Source organism: Rhinolophus sinicus, linkage group LG02 (genome assembly GCF_036562045.2).
Source record: "Rhinolophus sinicus isolate RSC01 linkage group LG02, ASM3656204v1, whole genome shotgun sequence".
Taxonomy (NCBI): Eukaryota; Metazoa; Chordata; class Mammalia; order Chiroptera; family Rhinolophidae; genus Rhinolophus; species Rhinolophus sinicus.
Window position 1 is genome coordinate 119,818,709 of NC_133752.1, and position 21,234 is coordinate 119,839,942.

The window sequence follows — 21,234 nt, forward strand, 5'->3', positions numbered from 1 at the left end:
AACAAAAAAACAAACAACCCAATTGAAAAATGGGCAGAGGACTTGAAGAGACATTTCTCCAAAGAGGACATACAAATGGCAAATAGACATATGAAAAAATGCTCAACATCACTAATCATCAGAGAAATGCAAATCAAAACCACAATGAGATATCACTTCACCCCAGTCAGAATGGCTATCATCAACAAGACAAATAGTAACAAGTGTTGGAGAGGCTGTGGAGAAAAAGGAACCCTCATACACTGTTGGTGGGAATGCAGACTGGTGCAGCCGTTATGGAAGGCAGTGTGGAGGTTCCTCAAAAAATTACGAATAGAATGACCGTATGACCCAGCAATCCCTCTCCTGGGTATCTACCCCAAAAAATCTGAAAACATTTAGAGATAAAGACACGTGTGCTCCAATGTTCATTGCAGCTTTGTTTACGGTGGCCAAGACATGGAAACAACCAAAATGTCCTTCGATAGATGAATGGATAAAGAAGTTGTGGTATATATACACAATTGAATACTATTCGGCGATAAGAAAAGATGATATAGGAACATTTGTGACAATATGGATGGACCTTGAGAGTGTAATGCTGAGCGAAATGAGTCAGACAGAAAAAGCAGAGAACCATGTGATTTCACTGATATGTGGTATATAAACCAAAAACAACAAAAGAACAAGAGAAACAAATGAGAAACAGAAACTCATAGACACAGACAATAGTTTAGTGGTTACCAGAGGGTAAAGGGGGTGGGGGGTGGGGGGTGGGAGATGAAGGTAAGGGGGATCAAATATATGGTGATGGAAGGAGAACTGACTCTGGGTGATGAACACACAATGGGATTTATAGATGATGTAATACAGAATTGTACACCTGAAATCTATGTAATTTTACTAACAATTGTCACCCCAATAAACTTAATAAAAAAACAAAACAAAACAAAACAAAACAAAAACAATGTTGAATTGTAATTTACCATTCTCTATTGTGATTCTTTATTGTAAACTGACTCAAATTCTTGTGGATCATGTTTGAGAGTAAATATACAGAGTCTGTAGGTGACATATATTTTTATATCACGTTCAATATCTAAAATGCTTTAACCTCAGGCATTGTCTATTAAATGTTTTCAATTCAACAAATTATGAATATCTGTTCTCCTGCTCCCAAAGAGTTTATCTTCTGATGGGGGAGACAGACATGTAAACAAATAATGACAAAGCTACAAGGTAATTATCATAAAGGAGGTGCGTAGACCATGCCTGGAGCTTGAATTTTTAAGGAATGATGCTGTTTGCATCACCTTCCTCACTGGCATGGTGAGTACAACTATGCAGAAACAAATCTTTTGTGGATAGTCATTACTTTTTATGGAAAAGCTTGAAAACATGTAAGCAAGATGATAGTTATGTTTCCTTTATTTACAAACTCAAAAACTCTTACAATTTACATTTCAGAAAAACATGTTAGTTTTAACGAAGATTTATTGTGTAATTGTTAAGGCTATCAGTTTGAGCCTTATATCTCAGTTTGTCTTTGAGCTTTTCAAGGGTTTAGGTTTATATTACAGTGCACTAGCTTTTTTCATCAGGAAAGCCAAGATGTACTTTCATGTTATTTAATACATATGAACAAGATGAGCCTGGATGATTAAAAATTCATAAACATTATTTTAATGACATTAATGTAATTAATAATACAAGAAAAATGTTATAATTATTCTGCCTCAGTAAACTTATTCTTGTAATTGTAACTTTAATTCATATGCAAAAATTTTAACACTGCTAAAATCATAGTTTGTGCCTTTAGTGTTTAAGAAATTATAACACAAGACTTTTTAAATCGAGATATATACATTTTTATACTTATAATTTTAACATCTGAAATTTATTCATTGTGCAAATATTTATTGAGCACTTATTATGTGCCATGTTCTATCCATATACAGAAGATACTGTAGTGGACAAGATATATAAGGTCTTTGACCTCATGGAAGTTACAACCCTATTGGAGAAGACAGACGATAACATAGGGACAAATTCTTAAAAATATATATTTAAGTAATGATTAGAGTGATGATAAAAATAAAACATAAAAATGGGATAATGAGAAACTGTTGGAGGAGGGTGGTGGGTGGTAATCTCTAAAGGTCTTTCTAAAGAGTGTTGAAAAAGAGCCAGCCACGTGGAAACCTAGCAGGGAAGAGCAGTGAGTATTTAGAATTTATTTAAAATTCACTCATGTTTGGGGAATTAAGTTATTTCCCAAATTTTAATATCAACAACATTGCAAAAAAAATCCAATTAGATGCATTCCTCACCCTCTTTGTTCTTACCTATAATTGGAAAAATAACTTTTAATAAATCATTATGCCATGTAGAATGATTATATTAGCGAGGGATAAGTTTGATTTTCTTGTAATGCTTCACTCTGAAATCCTATGCCCATTTCTTTGGAGGACTACACAAGGTTCCATTTCTTTTCTCCCAAGGTGGAATTTGAGACAAAGGGGTTCATGGCCTTTACCTCCTGGAATGCCAACAGAATGGAATAGGGTCCGTGGGATGTATGTGGAGGGTTTGGAGGGTGGCTTAAAGATAAAATAAGAGAGAGGGAGGCAGATCATGGAAAATGAAGCCCCACTCACTCATTTTCAGTTGACTATTGACTGAAAGATGATACCATATTAAAAGCTGACATTAGAAGTTACCTTGTACTCTCACTGTAGGTGTGTTTATTATCAGCTAACAGAGTATGAGCTTTCTGGTGATGGACTATCCAGATACTGCCATGTGTAATAGAGTTTAAATATGTATATGGTTAAAAAACATTTTAAATGTCTTTAAATTTTCTTTCTTCGAATAAATTCTCAGAATTGAAATTTCTAAGTCAATGGCTACCACTATGCTTGTGGTGCATGCTAATCACCACATTGTTTCCAAATAGATTATCAGTACCAATTTAGTAAGCCCTCCATGATTATCCTCTTAGGCATATCTTGCCAGACTGTTTGATATTTAAAATACAATTGAAAATTTTCCCTACAAGCATTGACTGGGAGACTGATTACTTAACTGGCCATCTGCTAAGTCTGGATACAAGCGAAGACCCTAATGGCTGACCCAGTCTAAAACCTACAATAGAGCATGCGGCTTCCTTCCTGGGGGAGGCCCTCCCTTTTCAGCCAGCCTATGGGTCCTGTATCTACCGTATAGACAGATCCACAGCTTCTAGATATCACTGGCAGATAGTGTCATTCTGTAGATGGCTCCTTTCTACCATAACTCCCACTTATTAGCTGAGTCCTTGATTATTTCCGTGGTGACTGCAGAAGGAAATCTGGACTTAAAAAAGTATCAATTATCCATTGCTATGAAACATCCGAAAACACAGTGGCTTGAAAAAAATAACCATTCATTCAACACATGAGCTTGTGGGCCAGTGATTTAATATGAATGGTTACTCCGGTCTCTGTTAAACTTGTTTGCCTGTGGCAATTGGTTGGCTGTTAGCTGGGAGTGATTCGGCAACTGGGCCACTTTCATTCTCTAGCAGACTATTTTAGGTCTTTTTTCATTGTATGGAAAACATATAGGAAGTAAGTGGAACTTCACAAGAATTTTGGTGACTGAGACCATTGTAACCTGGCATTGAGGCTTTAGTGAGCTTGATAAACAATATCTATTTTTTAAGGGGATCCTTTAGTGTAGCCATTGAAAGCCAAGACCCCAGAGTCAGAGTCAAATCATAGCTCTCCCTAGTTACTCTCTGTGTGTCCTTGGTCAAGTTATTTCACCCCTCTGTCCTTTAGTTTTATCACCTGTAATGTGAGGATGACAATGGACTCTACCATATTGGGTCGTTATGAAGATTAATGCATATATGTATGTATTACATTCAGAACAGTGCTTGACACATAAAAAATATTATCTAGAAATTATTTTCCTTGCAAGTCACTCCTATTGGTTTCTTCAGAGATCTTACTGCAGGGAAAGTAAACTCCATTGTTGCTGATTTAGGCAAGGCCCTTCAACTCGCTGCTTTTCAGTTCTTCCCAGGGCCTCAGCTTCTTGCAGCCTCCCCTCATTCAGACACCCTTTTGTGTGGAGTCCATTTCAGGATGCTGATGGCCAGTCTCCCCTCATAGAGTTCACATTTGTGCCCTGCCACAGTACTCAGGGAAACTCATATTTTGGCTCTGTTGGCTTTCTCTTGTTTTTCTGTCACCAAATTGCCCATGCTAGCTCGCCTTTTTTTCTTTAATTTTTCCAGGAGAGGGTCCAAGCCACCTAAGAATGAGGACTTTTCTCTTTAATCTTTGTGCTAAGCCTGATCATAGAGCAGGTCAAAGATATCAGGTAAAGAACAGTGGAGGAGGGTGAGTAGGGGAGAGAGAAACACCTGACCAGGCTCTGGGTCTCCTCACCAGCTTCCACAGCCTAATGCAGGCCCAAGCGGGCAAGAGGAAACAAACGTTATTTGGATCACAGTTTGGATCTTTGATGTAACACTGGACTGGACTTTAAAAATCCATTTCAGTTTCTACAACAAACAGATTTCAAATATAAGAATATAATTATTTAAAATAATAAGCATCACTATCTAACAGGAAAAACACACACTTGCCAGGCTCAATGCCGTAGCATAAGAGCAACTTTATCTGCCACTCCTCCAAATTCTCTCTCTCTAATCTAATGTCCTCCACAGATTACTTAGTCACCTCTTACACAATAATGGTGGGGGAACTGTTTTGGGACCACAAGCTTTAGAAATCCTTTAGCATGTGCAGCTGTGGTGGTCACTGGAATTGTTCTGTCTGGATTATATAGTTGTACTGCTTAGTTAGTTAATACTAGAATACCATGAAAGGTTGCATTTTAAAATTCTCTTTCATATGTGTGCCGGTCTTTTATGTTGCAATGATTTGTATGTTGACTCTTCTGTCCGTGGTGCATCATTTTAACTGTTGCAACCCTATTCTTTCTAACATTTCTAACTGTTCTTTGCTTTCTTCCATGTGCACTTTAATGTATGTGTTTCACCCATTATCAACGTATTATATGCACATGTTAAAAACTTAGACACAACTTACATATAGAATTAAATAAACAATCATTTGATTATCTAAATCTTATGGCATCTTTTCTTCTGACTCCAAATGGCAGGTAGGAGAAAAGATGGCTATTAATTAAAATCAACAATCCCGTCACACACAGTCTCAATCCCAGATGGAATTATTGTGAACTCCTAAAATATTCTATTTATTGTTTTTTACGGGTTACCAGAATATCCGTGATTAAAATGGTAATGTGGTTAGCTTTTGGTTTACCAATTTTAGTCATTTATGCCCAACCTCCTATGACACTAAATCAATCTCTCACTTCCCTTTTCCCCATCCCAATATAGTTATATTATTATTTTTAATTCCACTATTTGTGACTTTTACAACTTCAAATAATGCATTTTGACAACTATACCTTATTCTATCAATTCCTGATTTTCAAATCTGAAAGGTAAAGATATTAGCATTTCTTCTCTTGCCCTCATTTCACTTCACCCTTCAAGGCCTAGCGTCAGGCATGGATAATTTTTATATTGTCAAGGTAACTGGCAATATTGTCAAGAACTACTGATAATATTTCTCTATTATTTTGTAACCATAATTGAGCTTTTAGTGCTCTGTATATAGGAGGTGTTGATACTTCAGAAGCCACCGAGAGCAGGCAGGCATGAATTAAAGAGACTGACATAGCCCTTTGGTAAACTGGGGAGTACATGCTGAGTATTGCCTACATAATGTGGACCTAGTCATGCAAATTATTCTATTGTTTTAAGAGAAGCCTGATAATCCATAATTTCATGTGTAATCTTTTGGTTTAAAAATGCTGGAAGCTCATTCATTAAAATACACACACACACACACACACACACACACACACAAAGCGGGTCAAATAAAACACTTCTGTTTAGTTGGATATAGCCCATTGGGCTACCACTTTGTGGCTTCCAGTGTATGGGCTGTATCTAAAGTTTGTAAATAAACAAATGCTATTTACATTTTTTTAGTTTAAAAACTGTTCATAGCATTTCAAATGGTATGCTAATTTCCCTTCTTAAATATATATACAGAGGGTGCCCCCCAAAAGTATACAAATGAACATTTTGGTTAATGTTGCTCAAGCAGTAGTTTGCCATAATCAACAGTGTCTGGACGCTGATGGTAACCACTTTGAGCACCTCTTGTAATTGCAGAAGTCAAATGTGACTTGTATTCATCTTTTGTTATCAGTATAGGAGGTTGGACAATCAAGTTTGAGAACTCATCCAAGAAAAAGTGCTACATGCCTCATTCCTGAATATCACTATGGTCACCTTTGAAGTACTCCTCTTGGGAAGCTGTGCACTGATGCCAGCGCCAAGTCCACCCTTCAAAGCAATTTTGGAACTCTTTTTCTGGAATGTCTATCAGAGCTGTTGTCGTATTACCCTTGATGTTCTGAATGTCATCAAAATGTCTTCCTTTCAATCTTTCCTTGATCTTCGGGTAAAGAAAGAAGTCACTGGAGGCCAGGTCAGGTGAGTAGGGAGGGTGTTCCAATACAGTTATTTGTTTACTGGCTAAAAACTCCCTCACAGACAGTGCCGTGTGAGCTGGTGCATTGTCGTGATGCAAGAGCCGTGAATTGTTGGTGAAAAGCTCAGATCTCCTACCTTTTTCACGCAGTCTTTTCAGCACTACCAAATAGTAAACCTGGTTAACTGTTTTTCCAGTTGGTACAAATTCATAGTGAATAATCCCTCTGATATCAAAAAAAGGTTAGCAACATCGTTGCAACAAGTTTGCGAATTTAGTTCTCCTACTTTGTATATTCAGTATTACAATTTTAATAGTTTTTTTCCTTTCTTAAAATATATACGTTTTTGTCACTGTCTGTATGTATGTATACATATACATATACATATACATATATACACATATATACATATTATATTTGCTTTTCTTAGTTTCTAATTTACATTGTCTCCATTTATTAAATTCTTGAGGTCTTTCAACTTACTAAGGACTATGCCAACTTTAAGAAGTACTTATTTTTTTGAGTGTCTTTGTTCCGTCTTTACAGATTGCTTTTTTGAACTTTTTGCAGTTTCCATCCAGGGACTGATGATATCTTTGCCGTGGGTCCCCATTTCTTAGCTTGACGTTCTCCTTTATTTCCTCCCTTGTTTTCCTTGAAAACATTAAGTAAGTTCCTAAAAGGGGATGTGTGGAAAGTAAGCATTCTGAGTTTTTGCATATCTGAAATGTTTTTATTATACATCATATTTGACTGGTAATTTGACTAGATATAGAACTATAAGTTTAAAATTATTCCTCCTAACATTAGAGTCATTTATTTTCATTGTGACTACTGTTTTTAAAGTGTCATATTAACGGTTGTTTTTAAAAACATATTTATGTGTATAACTTTGCAATGTTTCATTATTTAAAAAGAAAGATTAAAAATATCAACCTTATCAATGTTAGGAGAAAAATCAAAGCAAATCTAAGGAGAACAGAATGAAGAAAATAAAGTCAGGGTTGCTCATGTGGCATCAAATACCACTCTTAGTCTCATTGGTGTTTTTCTCTATCTAGAAACTTAGAATGTTTCTTTATCCTTTGTGTTCCAAAATTTTAAAATGATGTGTCTAAATTAGAGTGTTTTTCCTTCATTGAGGCAGTTAGTATAGAACCTTTGCATCAGAAAGGTTCTTTAGTCCTGGAAAATTCCTTTTGCAAGCCTTTTTTTTTTTTTTTCCTTAATCATTTTAATCTCTCTTCTGTTTTCATTTTATAGCATTAATGGAAGCTGCAATTTGAATCTCATCCTAAGTATTCAACTTTTATAAAATTGAATTTAAGAAAGTATTCAGATTTACTTTTTCATTCTGTTTTGCCTATTTTATAATTGTTTTCTTCCTTTGACTTTATTTTATTCATTTTGTAAAAGTTATACATGTAAATAGATTTAAAAGGAAACAGTGACTAAGACTTTTAAAACCAGCAGTTACCTCCCCAACTCCTCTCCATCCTCAATTTAAATTCTTCTGCTTGTTTCTTCTAGTATTTATTTCCACATTTCCAAATAACATGCCTACATGGATTTTTCCCCCCTCTGATTTAGGTAATATCTTCATTTCTTACTCTTAAGCCAAGGATTTAATTTTGTAATACATGCCTCTCCCTCCTCTTCACTGAAACACTTTTCCTTTCTCATTTTCCAGATATAATCTTATTGTTCTTTTTAATCAAATCAATATTCAGTGTTTATATTTTTATAACTATATGGACTTTATTCACAGATGAACTATGCAGTGTACTTTAATTTCACTTCATTTCCCATATACATTTTCTTTTTCCTGGAGTCATCATTGTCTAGTTTTTTTCTTTTGTTTAATTTTCTGAGTACCTATCATTTGATACAAGTTCAGCTCCAGAAAGTTCAATTGCAAACTTTTTGCCAGAATTATAAATCTTCTCTTGAAGAATTCAAACATATCAAAATAATATCTTAAATTCATTTAAATGCATTTGAGTTATCCCTCCCCGATGGGTAGATTTGATGCTCTCTAGTCCAGCTCTCTGTTGTTGGCTTGCAATTTCTGTTCATCCTCATCATGATCATGGAAATTCCCAACTCTCTCCAGTGTTGGACACTCTGTTTCCAGTTTTCCATTTCCTGGTTCCTCTTTCTTAATTTACTCTCTCCACTAGTTCCAGAGAAAAGGAACAGGAAGTACGTGTTATGAGACCTTTCATTTCTGAAATATTTTTAGCCTATTCCCACTCTTGATGGATAATCTGTCTGGGTATAAACTTCAATATTGGATGTCATTTTTCTCTTAAAATTTTCAAAGTATTACTTCACCACCAGGATTGCCATTTAGAGAATCTATTATGTTGTCATTTTGATTCTTGGCTTCTGATCTTCTTTGCTTTTGGATCTGGGGAGATCTAAAATCTTTACACTCTTGATATTTTGAAAGCTCATGATTTTACACCATGCTGTGGATTTGTATTTATTTGTTGACACTTTCAAGTTCAGTTCTTGGAAACTTTTCTTCGATTATTTCTTTGACAAACTCTTGACCTTTATTGTCTTTATTCTTTTTATGTGGAACTTCTGTTTGTCAAATGCTGGGCATTCTGGCCTATTTTTCTCATTTTCTAACTCTTTGTTGTTCTTTGTCTTCATTTTACTTTCCAAGCCTGCAATTGCATTTTAAATTTCTGATATTAGATTTTTAATTTCAAGAACTCTTTCTTGTATTCTTAGCATTCTGTTAAAAATAGCATCTTGCTTTTCATTCCATAGCTGTAATATCTTCTATTACGTCTCTGGGGATTTTAATTTATTTGGAGAAGTTTTTCTGTCTCTACCCTGTCTCATCCCTCCCTCTCAGTTTCTTTTACTGTTTACTTTGGTTGCTGTCCCTCATGTTGGAGGTTTCCCTCAAATGCTATGTGTCTTCTGGGTGGTCCACTGATACTTAAGTTTGATGCATTAGATGGCTATCTGGGAGCTCTGATGGGATGGTTTTATGCCAGTATGATTGGATTGGGATGTTTCACTAGGGGATACACAACCATTAGTATCTATAGATCTTTTCTCACAGGCTGGTAAGACTAAGATTTCCTTCTCAGGGGTCTAACCAGGCTGCTGGTGCATTCTGGGAGCTGAGTGAGAAGAGTGGGAGGGAGCTCACTATTAAATATGCCCATTGTCACTTAAATGCTTTATTTTCACTCTGACTTCTGACTTAAGTTGTTCACAGTATAAGATCCCTCTGCTTCAATCCCTCTAAAGAGTAGTTTTTTTCTGTTGGATGGGGAAGGGAAAGTTGTCTGGCTGAGTAGGTTGGGGAGGTGAATATGGAAAGGGAATGGGTCTAATTGATTGAGGCTTCTGATCTGGAAGTTGTTTTTATATATGTGTCTGTTTCAGCCACCTCTTCACCTCTCTTTTAGAGGTAAAAGATGTCTTTGATTTTGAAATGTTCTAGGGGTCTTCAATATAAATAAGCTTATTTATGATCTTACTATATTGTTGGTGTATGTTTAACTTTTCCTCTTTTTAATTTGTTAGTCATTCTCATTTTTTACTTCATCGATTCCAAAATTTTGATAGTGCCATTTCCTTCTGTGTCCTCATTTTCCTTGTAGATTTATGTCTTTTTTAAAAAAATTTATTTATCACCAGTGTCATTTTAGTGAAGCATGGGAAAGGAATGAAGATCAAAACATATGTTCAAATTATCATGTCTAAACAGAAGTCTCTGCTTTATTTTTAATTCAACTTTTATTTAATAGGATATTAAAATTTGGGAGAATTTTAAAACAATGCAATCCCACAAAATCCCATTATTTTAGTAAAACTATTTTGAAAATTATTATTCAAGTGTTCATGTATTTTGTCATAATTTTACTCACATTATACATACTTGCATTTCCTTTGTGATTTCATTTGATATCATCGTAAGTATTTTCTATTTTCTCTACAGACTAATAGAAATAAATAGAATATTTGTAGTTATGGCTTTAAAATGTTTCATTATGTTGATGTCACATTATTTAACAACCAGTCTTTACTATTGGATTCTATTTTTTTCCTATCATTCATAATATCAAAATGAGCATCTCTTTACTTTTTGTCCTTCTTGAATTTTACATACTCATTGTAGTGCAATGAAAAATATATTCTTTGTAGTGCAATGACTGAATCCAAGAGGCAGAACATCCTCATGGGTCCCATTACACATTTCCACACTGATTTTCCAAATATTTTACATCAAATTTTAATACCACATCAATGACTAAGGATATAATACTAATTTCACCAAAACTTTTAATTTATATCTTGCCCCTTCAGGGCTCTTTCCTAAAACATGGCTCTTGTCCAAGAAAAGTATTCTTTTACACCATCTTTGCTGCACACATGTTTCTGAAAATTTGATTAAGGCTATGGACCTTTCTCCCATTAAACTGAATTCTCAGCCACACGGAGTCACACACACACACACACACACACACACACACACACACACCTCTACACCTAATTTCAGGCACTTGATGAGCTATGAGCACCAAATTCCTTTGTTGTCAAGAAATTCAAATGGAGATAAAATGTAATAATTACTGAATCGCTGTTGACCCCAGAGTCAGGATTCATGTTGCTTTCCCCTGATCACCATGCCACTATGACTGTGGGGCTAATTCCAGGGTCCTGGGGAGTGATGAGGAGCTGATTCTTCTAATCTTTGCTCAAGTCCTGTCCCTTAACTTTGCTCTTTTGCCTTGAAATTTATTGTCTAGAAACACGATCACTATATAGATTGGGTATAGAAGCATAATCTGGTCAAAAATTGAGCAAAACAGGAAGCTCAAATAGGGAATGGGTGTGAGAAACTTGGAGAAAAATAATAGAAAGAGCACGTGGAAGTAAGAGTGGCCTGTTCTGAAGCAATGTGCAATCTTACAGGATAAAAATGCGTATTAAGGAACTGAAATTAGAACACTTGGTAACCATGGGAACAGCACTGTTATGGCTCAATTGTTAGAAAAACAGTCCTGGGATTTCTGTGAAATGGAAATGATTGTTTAGATAATGGTACATCTCTACTGTTGGGACTGATAATGAAGTTCCAGCATAATTGGAAGTAGGAGGCCAAAATGTGAGAAACTTCTCAAACCCAGCTTTCCAAAATATTTCTTCTGGAAATAAATATAATAAAGCTTTATAGAAAATTCCAGTATTTGGCATTTTGCAATGTGACTGAAATTTTATGGCCACAGTTTTCCTATATGTCCATAATTTTCCATATTCCTCCTTTTTGCATAATCTATATTTAGCACATTTTCAGTAGCTTGCTCCTGGAAAAATGTCATATGAGGTTTCTATTATTCTAGTCTCCAGATCCCAGAGTTAATTTTAGAAAGAGAATTTAGAAGTTAGATGCAGAGTATTCTTAAAAGAGGAAATTTATCTACATATAAGGAAATACTTAGGTCTTTGTTGTCTTTGCTATGGAAAACTTTATGATAATAAACATGTCTTCTCAAACATAACATGTTATACTGGGTTCTATGCTGCTTGCTTACAAATACAATGTCGCCAACTTCTTTTTAGATGTTTATACTTCTTTATAGATGTTTACAGAATGTTGAGTTGAGGCTCAGAAAGGTTAAGTCATTTCTGTAAGGTAATAAAATTGTAAGTGACTACATGGTGACTGGACATCACTCCTCAGTCCTCAGGTCTTCTCACATCCACACTTTGTGTTCTTTCCATTATTCTGTGTGGTCATTAAGGTCTGTATCTGCCACATTTTGCTAAGGATCAGGACATGTGTGTTGTTTCTGATTTACTGCAAAATTAAGAATTCACATTGATGTTACTGATGACTGGTAAACCCTTCCCCTCAATCATTACAGCCACCAGACCATTCATGGCTCAGTTCAAGTACCAAATTTTTACATTGAACTTTCCCTTGTCTACCCAGTTGAACCATCTTTCCTTCCTTGACATTTCCACAACATTTTATCTTACATTTCTTATGTGCCCATATAACCTTCCTCTTTTATTTTGTCCATGTTTGGTTTAGCTTCTAGAAGGTGTCTTATATACAGTAAATGGCCACATAGTGTTGCCTCATTCATGGTGGGTAGCTAGTTTTTGTCAAATGGCCTGATTGTGTTGTTCTCTGTGTGTCTTCAAGTGACTAAACAAAAGAGAAGATGCAAAGTTTCAGAAATACAGGTAATAATGAAAAAGTATAATGTTTTGGTCCTTCTGCTCCTTCTGAGGGATGTTTCTGTAAAATGAGTAGTTTCTGTAGAATGAATGGATAAAAGCTTGCCTAGAAGAAAGCATTGGGAAAAGTCTGAAGAAAATTCTTCTCAGTGCTCAAAAAAACATGAAACCTAGGTCTCCATGAAACTGCATTAAGCTGAATATTTTATAATTTAAAAAGGAGTGGGGTGGCTGGATGGCTCAGTTGGTTAGAACATGAGCTCTCAACAACAAGGTTGCTGGTTCAATTCCCACATGGGTTGGTTTGCTGTGCCCCCCATAACTAGATTGAAAACTGGCGACTTGACTTGGAGCTGAGCTGCGCCCTCCACAACTAGATTGAAGGACAACGAGTTGACTTGAAGCTGATGGGTCCTGGAAAAAACACACTGTTACTCAATGAAAAATAAAAAAAATGGAGCTTATTTTCAGTGGCTGTAAAACCTCAGGAAAGTGCAACTTTATCCATGTATATGATCTATGACATCAATGATGACCAAAACCATTGTAAACCCCAAACATTTTTCTCCAAAGGAATTTCTAGATATATTCATTACCGGATATGTTGTTTCCTTCTCTATATCTGGGACATTATTTTGTGGAAGTGGTCTAATGTATGGTAAACCTTATATTTAAAAACATGAGATAAGGCAGTCATATACAGCCTAGATGTATTTTTCTTTGAATCAAGAATTGATTATTAAAAATTTTTCCAAAAAATTCTAGTAAAAAGAGATGGCTGGAAAGAATAACAAGAATAGTTCTCAACTATAGCTTTAATTAAAACGATCTTCATCTGAAAACTGAAAAAAAAAGCCCCCAAAACAAAAACAAGCTTTCTAACAAAACAAAACTAACATGAAACTCCCAAGTGATATGTACCCATTAATGTTTATAATAGTGATATTGTTAGTTCATTTAGACTGCACACAATTTATAGCAAGTGTTATTCTTAACAATAAGTATTATTCTGGTGGGAGTCTCCTGCATGATTTATATGGTTGGTGCCATTCAGTAATTAATTAGCCTGCCTAATGTAATGATAGATTATACTGCTTTGTTAGGTTTTAATTGAATCAAACAAGGATTTCAGGGAGTTTTTAAAACTCTTTCACTGACGAGTCTTGTCTGTTGCTTACTGGTTACACAGGGTTTATACCTTTCTGTTTGGAATTCTACATGTAAAAGTGCTTTTGGTTAGGTGAATGTTTGCAAGAGCCCTTGACTTTTACTTTTTTTTTCAGTGAGGTTTGCTACCTTCAATAGACATAGTTTATGCAAATTTTTTGAAATTTTAATTCAAGTTTGAGAAATTTAGGGAATTAGCGACTCACATAGAATGTGTTGCATTTGGAAGGTTTATAAGTTATAATATGTGCAGAATAGAAATTATACTTAATATTGGGTATTATTATTATCAGGGCCCCAAATTTATTGATAGCACAAATTGAAATGGAATGTAGCTCCTTTATTTTCCATAGCTGTGGTAGATACAATACTGCACCCTTGCCCCAAAGGTAACCTATGCATATGTTACCTTACATGGTAGATGGGTCCAATTTAATCACATGAATCCTTGAAAGTGGAGAACTTTTCCAGGCTCGGTGAGAGAAAGAGATGTGATGATGGATATATGGTCAGAGAGATGCTATATTGCTGGCTTTGAATACAGAAGAAGGGAGCCAGGAGCTAAAGGATGCAAGCCATTTCTAGAGGTTGGAAAATAAAAGGAAAGGGATTCTCCTTTAGACCCTCCAGAAAGGAAATAGCCTTTAACACCTTGATTTTAGCTCAATGAGACCCATGTTGGATTTCTCACCCACAGAACTTTAAGATAAAAAAGTTGTACTGTTTTAAGCCACAATGTTTGTGGTAATATGTTATAGCAGCAATAGAAAACAAATACAATAGCTGAGCTATACTTTCTCATGAGCTCCCATCCTCTGTCTAGCAGGGAAAATAATGTAAACTTATCATATCAAGTAGAAGTATTTCAGCCCCTTCTGATTTTAAATAGTTGTGTGTTGAGGTCACTCAGTCCCTTTGGGTAAATGTTTGCTCCCCCCATATTTCTTCTCCCCTTTTCTATTCTTCCCAAAGTGGCTCACAGGCCAACGGGGTGGAGGAGTCCTCATTTATATTCTCAGGAATGAGGGGGATTGCTAATCTATGAGAAGCCTGGTTATGGATCTGTTTCCATTAATCTGTGGTTGTTGGCCTTTCCTAAATGTCCTGGTGTTGAAGCTGGTCCTCCCAACCTCTGGGCATGCCCTGTGAGAATGGTGCTTTGGGGAAAAGAAAAATAAGATGAAGAGAGTATCCATCCAGAGAGGAAAAAGAAGTAAAAATCTAGCCTTTTCCCTTGCCGCCTACCTTCGACCCTGCCATTGTCTCTGGTCATTGAGGTCCCATCCTTAACAAGCTCTGGACTCTTCCGACCAAGTGGTCTTCTTAGTACCTCTGTAACTTCTGGGAGGCCATGTGAGAATTTCTGTATCTACTGTATTGTATACTGTGCCTAAGCCATGGGAGGCTATAAACCTTATTTCAGGCTTCTTTAACCAATGTCGTGCTAGCTGTCTTGTGCCATTTTAGTCTAAATGGCTCAGGGTTTCTCCTACAGGCTCTGAGCCTTCCACTCTACTCAGGAAATTGGGTGGCCAGTTCTGAAGTTCTTAGGATTCTTGTGTCTATCTAGAAGTATCTAAAGCATTTCCTCCCATCTCTGTGCACAGTGTTTGGCTACGATTTGTAGAAGTTGGATGTCTGATATCCTCATATTGCCTCTCATTATTCTCCTTCCAAGCTCTACCAAGGATAAAAAAGATCTACATTTTTATTTCTTCTCCAACTCTGGAAGCGACTTTCCCTACATCCTACTTTCCTTTCCCCAGAGCACCAACCTCACTTTTTAATAATAATTAGAAAGTAATAATGAGGAAGGGTATCCCCTTCACACTATAGAACGAACTCTATGATCTGAATTGGCCATGTTTATCTCTTGATAGGGTAGCTGCAGGACAATGAGACATTAGAAATGATAGACTGAAAATACATTGGTTTAGTGCAGGGGGTGGCACCTTAGAGTCCACAAGCTGGCTGAGTGTTTTTGTACAGTAAGTTTTCTAGGAATACAGCCATGTGCATTCATTTACAGGTTGTCTCTGATTGCTTTTGGGCTACAAAGGGAGAACTGAGGAGTGCAATAGACACTGTATGGCTTGCAAATCCCCAAATACTTAATATCTGGCCCTTTAAGAAAGTTTGCTGGCCCCTGGTTTAATGTATTAGTCATTTATTGCTATGTAACAGCCCTAAAATCTGGTAGCTTAAAACAACAAGTGTTTATTATCTCACAGTTTCTGTGGGTCGGAGATCTGGGCTGCCTTAGCTGAGTGATTCTGGCTCAGGGTCTCTCATGAGGTCGCAGCCAAGCTGTTGGTCAGAACTGCAGTCATGTTGACCGGGGCTGGAGAATCCACTCCAAGCTTTCACAGGTGGTTGTTGGCAGACCTCAGTTCCTCCCTGACTGTTGGCTTGGAGGCAGTTCTTTGCCACATGGGCTGCTTCATGGGGCTGTTCCACATGACTGCTGGCTTCCCCCAGAACAGGTGGAGAGAGAGAGAGAGAGAGAGAGAGAGAGAGAGAGAGAGAGAGAGAGAGAGAGAGAATTAAAAGATGAAATCAGCAGTCTTTTGTAACCAAACCTTGGATGCACAGTATTCAATTTGCGGAAGTGAGCACTAAGTCCAACCTACCTTCAAGGCGATCGTATGACAGCGTGGATACTGGGACGCAGGGGTTATTGGGAGACATCTTGGAGGCTGGCTATCACATTTAGTAACTCCCTCCCCCCACATTTTCACTCTTTTGCTTTATTGTGTCATGATAGATTTCTACCAATATAGCAGTGGGATTTAGGACTGTGAGAATCGAGATGAGCCAGGTAGTTTAATTTTGAGATAGCCATAAAAGTTGCTAGCCTGGCTGCTGCTTGTGGGCGAATCCCAGCTAGACTCAAAAGGTTGGAAATACTTGGGAGCCTAAAAAGAAGCACATGGCAAGAATTCAGAGAGAATAGAAATTGATGGTTAAAGTAAGGTTGATTTGTGGCAAGGTAGGCAGTTGAGAGTACACTTCAGCAACAATGAGACCTCTTGATTTGTTAATTCATTCAATATTTAACAAATATTTACTGAACTCCTACTAAGCTTCAGGTGCTATTGATAGCATTGTGGCTATAACAGCAAACTTGGAAGAAAAGATGGCCTCAGGCAGGAAGCATCTTACAGCAGGTGCTTCCTTTGTGTGCTGACAAAGACAACAAGTGACTTCCCAGGATTTGACCTTTGCAGGATTTGTGGGAAGAAGATATTTATATCAAAAGATAATAGGTAGAATGGAGCTTGTATCCAGGGATGTAGAGGTAGGTCCCAGAAACTTTTTAATGAATTTATAGCCCTTCCTAGTTTAACTGAAAGCTTTAAAAATGCGTGTTGCCCTAAAGTTTGTGAGTCCAGCACAGGCATGAATGGCAGGGTCAATGAAAACTACAGATTGTTGAAAGTATCAACACACTGACTTTTTTTTTTTTAAACCTACATTATTTAGCCATTTTTAACAGTCATTTCCTCCAGTAGGCCCAAACTATACATACATACATATATATGTATATATATATATTGAGTATTGCAATTAATACAGTTTTTTCCTTTCTTAAAATGTGTATACTTTTTTTGGGCACATTTTAAGAAAGAAAAAAACTGTATTAATTGTAATACTTAATATATACTGATAACACAAGATGAATACAAGTCATGTGTGTACATTTTTTTGGCAGCCCGTATATATATGTATATTCTTTTTTTTTTTTCAACAATCAGATCTGGAATTGTGCTCTAGAAACCGCTACCAAAACTCAAACCATTTTTATTCCTATGAGATTGATGCAGAGAGGAGAGAGTGGGGGAGAAAAGAAAGTTTTCTTGGCTGATCCAAAGGAAGTCAAGTTGATTTGGAGGTAAATTGTAAAGGCCCCACTCTGTGCTAGCTGGGTGCAGGAAGTGACCATGGTGGCCCTGCCTCTAGGTCACTGTAAAAGTTTTTGACCTATAAATGAAGTTAATTTCCTCTATCTGTGATTGAAAGTCAATTTTAGGATCCCATTGGGCCCACGTAGTCCAATGCCTGGACTGGCGTGAATGGTTTATTGGTGTGGAATATTTTTATGGTTCTATGGAGAGACCGACACTAAGAACTCTGTGGGATGTTGATTTCAGTCATCCATATTTCAAAAGGGAGGAGCTTGGAGGAACTGACAGCCACAAACATTTATTGTTTGGAATCCGAATCTGTGAGAAAAGTAAAAATTGCAATGTTAAAATGAAATGATGACAAAACAAAAATTAAGGAGTACAGGTCCACAGCTGATCTCTTTGACTGTGAGTCCTTTTTCCTTGGAGATCATGCTACACAATGTTTTGCACTTACTCAGCAATTAAAGGTAAGAGGTTGTGAAACTCTAAATGAGCCATGAAAAAAAAAAAAAAAAAAAAAAAAAGAGGCAAAGGGCTGAGTTTGAGTGAGTAAAGGAAGATAAATCAGATGAGATTGCATGTTGATGACACTCACCAGGGTTGCTCAACAGCAATATGTGACAAACAGCAAGAGAAAAAGGAAACATTCTGGCAGAGTCAGCCACCCCCACCATCTCTCTTCAAAACCCTACTAAGAAATCCCCACTGCTGGATGAGTTATTTCCTCTTTCTGCAATATGAGTACAATGGGAAAAAAATAGACCCTAAGAGCTGAAATATTGAAGTTAGGAAACAGTTGCATGAGTAATAACACAATAATGAACTTGACCGAAAGGCCTAGAGGTATGGGTCTTCCATCTAGAGGGTCCCTTTTGGTACAGTGGATATTTGAACTGTCTTTTTAGGTTGCGTGTGTGGTATGGTCTCTTGTGTATGACTGTCCCCATTGCCCTTGGTTTTGTTCATTCATTCTTCCTTCCTGGATTCCAATGGAACTCATCTCTCACCACCACCTCTTTGGTCCTGTGGTATCTTATCTGCCTTGGAAACCGTTATACTTTCTTCAAAGCCCAACTTAAATCCATTTTTCCTCCAAGAAACAGCTCTCCCAGTCCAGAATTAACCTCTTTCTCTTCTCTCCTCTTAATATCTTTAGCCCTTTATTAAATTGGTCACAGTGTCCTTATACACAAGTTATTTATGCATTTTTCTATTGTCTCTATTCAGTTGAAGTCTCTGGAGGCAAGGGGTTTGTCATGAACATGCTTATGTTTCCTAACACATTGATTCAGTGATATAAGGGATATAAAAAGCCATTATAATAAGTCAATGTTTATAGGCAAAGTATAAACTAACTCTTTATCATTTTAACAGAGATTAACAGTATCCTAGGCAAAAGTCACTTAGTTTTCTTGCAGATAAAATTAATTAACCTCTATCTCGTTTTGCCTTGTTATGTAGAATTACGATTAAATAAATAAGGCTATTAATTTTTTTTTTTGAAAAATCCCAGGGAAGCTATTTTATTTTTATTTTAGAATTTTTTGATTAAAGAAATTGAGTCCACCTACCTTTGAGTTCCTTGGAGGCACACGGCCATTTGGTTCTCTTATTGGCTTCAGAATAGAGCTGTAGAAGGTTCTAGAACATATTAATTCTTTCCAGCTTTGTAGAGAAAGCTTTTAAACAGAACTCCATGTTGTAACAAAGAAACAGAGCTACTATCACTAGATCCTATGATTTTTTTTTTTCTCTTCTTGTCCCCCCCTGAACCGCTCAAAAGGTGTAGTTTATACCAGTAGGCTACACTTCCTGGATACTATGCTTTCCTTTCCCAACTCTTTATAATTAACTGACTTTGATCTTCATTACACTCCAGAAATAGTTCTCTGAAAGGTCAGTTGTGACTTCCTTTGTGTCAAAATCTCTCAGCAGCATTTGCTATTGATAACCTTGTGACTCCCTGCTGCTGCCTGGGCTCTGGCATTACTCTTCCCTAGCTTTTCTCCTAGGGAAAGGGGAAAACTAATTTGTTAAACATGTATGTTCCTGCTAGGAGCTTTCTGTGCATCATTGTATTTGAGCTTCATGACAACATTCTGAGCCAGGAGACGTTCATTCACACTATCCCTTGTGTATAGATGCTTTTGTTTGTCCCTTTGGCCAGTCATTTCATAGAGGGGGAGATCTTGTGTGCCTTAGCTGGTTGCAAGTTCTTTGGGGGTGAAATCCACACCCTTCACCCCTTCCCTGTTACTCACAGTGCCTGACACAGCAAATATTTTCAGGGCTTAATAAATATTTGTGGTCTGATTGTCGATGAAGGCACTTAGACCTTGAAGATGAAGACTAACATGAACACTGACCAGTTTTTTTCTGTGTGTGTGTTTTTTTTTTTTTTTTTTTTTTTAGTATTTGTTTTTCCAAGTGCTGGAAGAGACCTCCCTTCATGTATCATCTTGAAACAAAACAAAACAAAAAACCAAACCTCATTCATGAAAACATTATGTTTGACACTAAGGTTAGAAAACTATTAGCAACTGTCACATGTAGGCCAGCATGGATTTCCTTCCAATGATAGAAGCTCTCAGCTGAGAGTGAGTGAACCCTGAGGCCTCTGAATTAGATCAGAGTGATTAGGTTTATTATCTCCTCTGGGCAGCTTTGCCCAGTTTCTGAGTCAGATGCATTGAATTCGTACTTTCTGCCTGAAACACAAATATCTTATCGTCCATTTTCAAGTGAGATTAAGGCCAGCCCTGGGTGAAATGGGGGAGTGGGGTGATGCTGGGGAAGTTAGTCTGTGTCACCCTCTCCATTTCCTCTTATACTCCCTTTATCGTCTTTCAGTTCCTCCTTTCCCACAGGTGCCAGAGGGGTGATGCTTCCCCATAATCCTTCTTGTCTTGGGGGAAGTGCTGGGAACTAACATTAAAAAAGAAAATGTGAATGCTATGAAGCTTATACATCATTGGGCTTTCAGAGTCATTTTTTTCATTTGCAGTCTCTTGATAACTCCATGAGGTAGATTTTATTATTTCTGTATCACAGAGGTTGAAACGGAGGCTTTGAGAGGATAGGAAAGTTGTTCAAATCACACTGCTTATAAATAGAAAAGTGGGACTTGGAGGTCAGCCTGTCTGACTCCAAACTATCTGGGCTCCTTATTGTACCAGGTTACCTCCCCACAAGAAAAGGATGGTATAAAATTGTTTCCCACGGAGGGCTTTAGAGGTATGGTAGAGACAGAACGACTTTTCCAGTAGAGCCCCAGCAAATGTGCCATGGTCCGAGGGCCAGGGCATTTGGGGTGGAGAAAGCTATGCTTTATGATTTGGACAGCATCCTTTCATCACTACACGTGCCATGTAGCATTGTA

At 36.9% G+C, this 21,234-nt stretch overlaps 2 long non-coding RNA genes across 6 annotated transcripts in view; one reads left to right on the forward strand and one right to left on the reverse strand.

The window, feature by feature from the left end:
* The window catches only part of LOC109452869 (uncharacterized), a 114,262-nt gene that overhangs the window by 25,435 nt on the left and 67,593 nt on the right, over positions 1–21,234 (forward strand). The window lies entirely within an intron of this gene.
* On the reverse strand, positions 14,312–19,678 carry LOC141568525 (uncharacterized). Its single transcript, XR_012491678.1, has 3 exons — positions 19,427–19,678; positions 16,177–16,411; positions 14,312–14,528 (listed from the first exon to the last, which is right to left on the reverse strand). It is a non-coding gene; the product is annotated as an uncharacterized LOC141568525 (long non-coding RNA).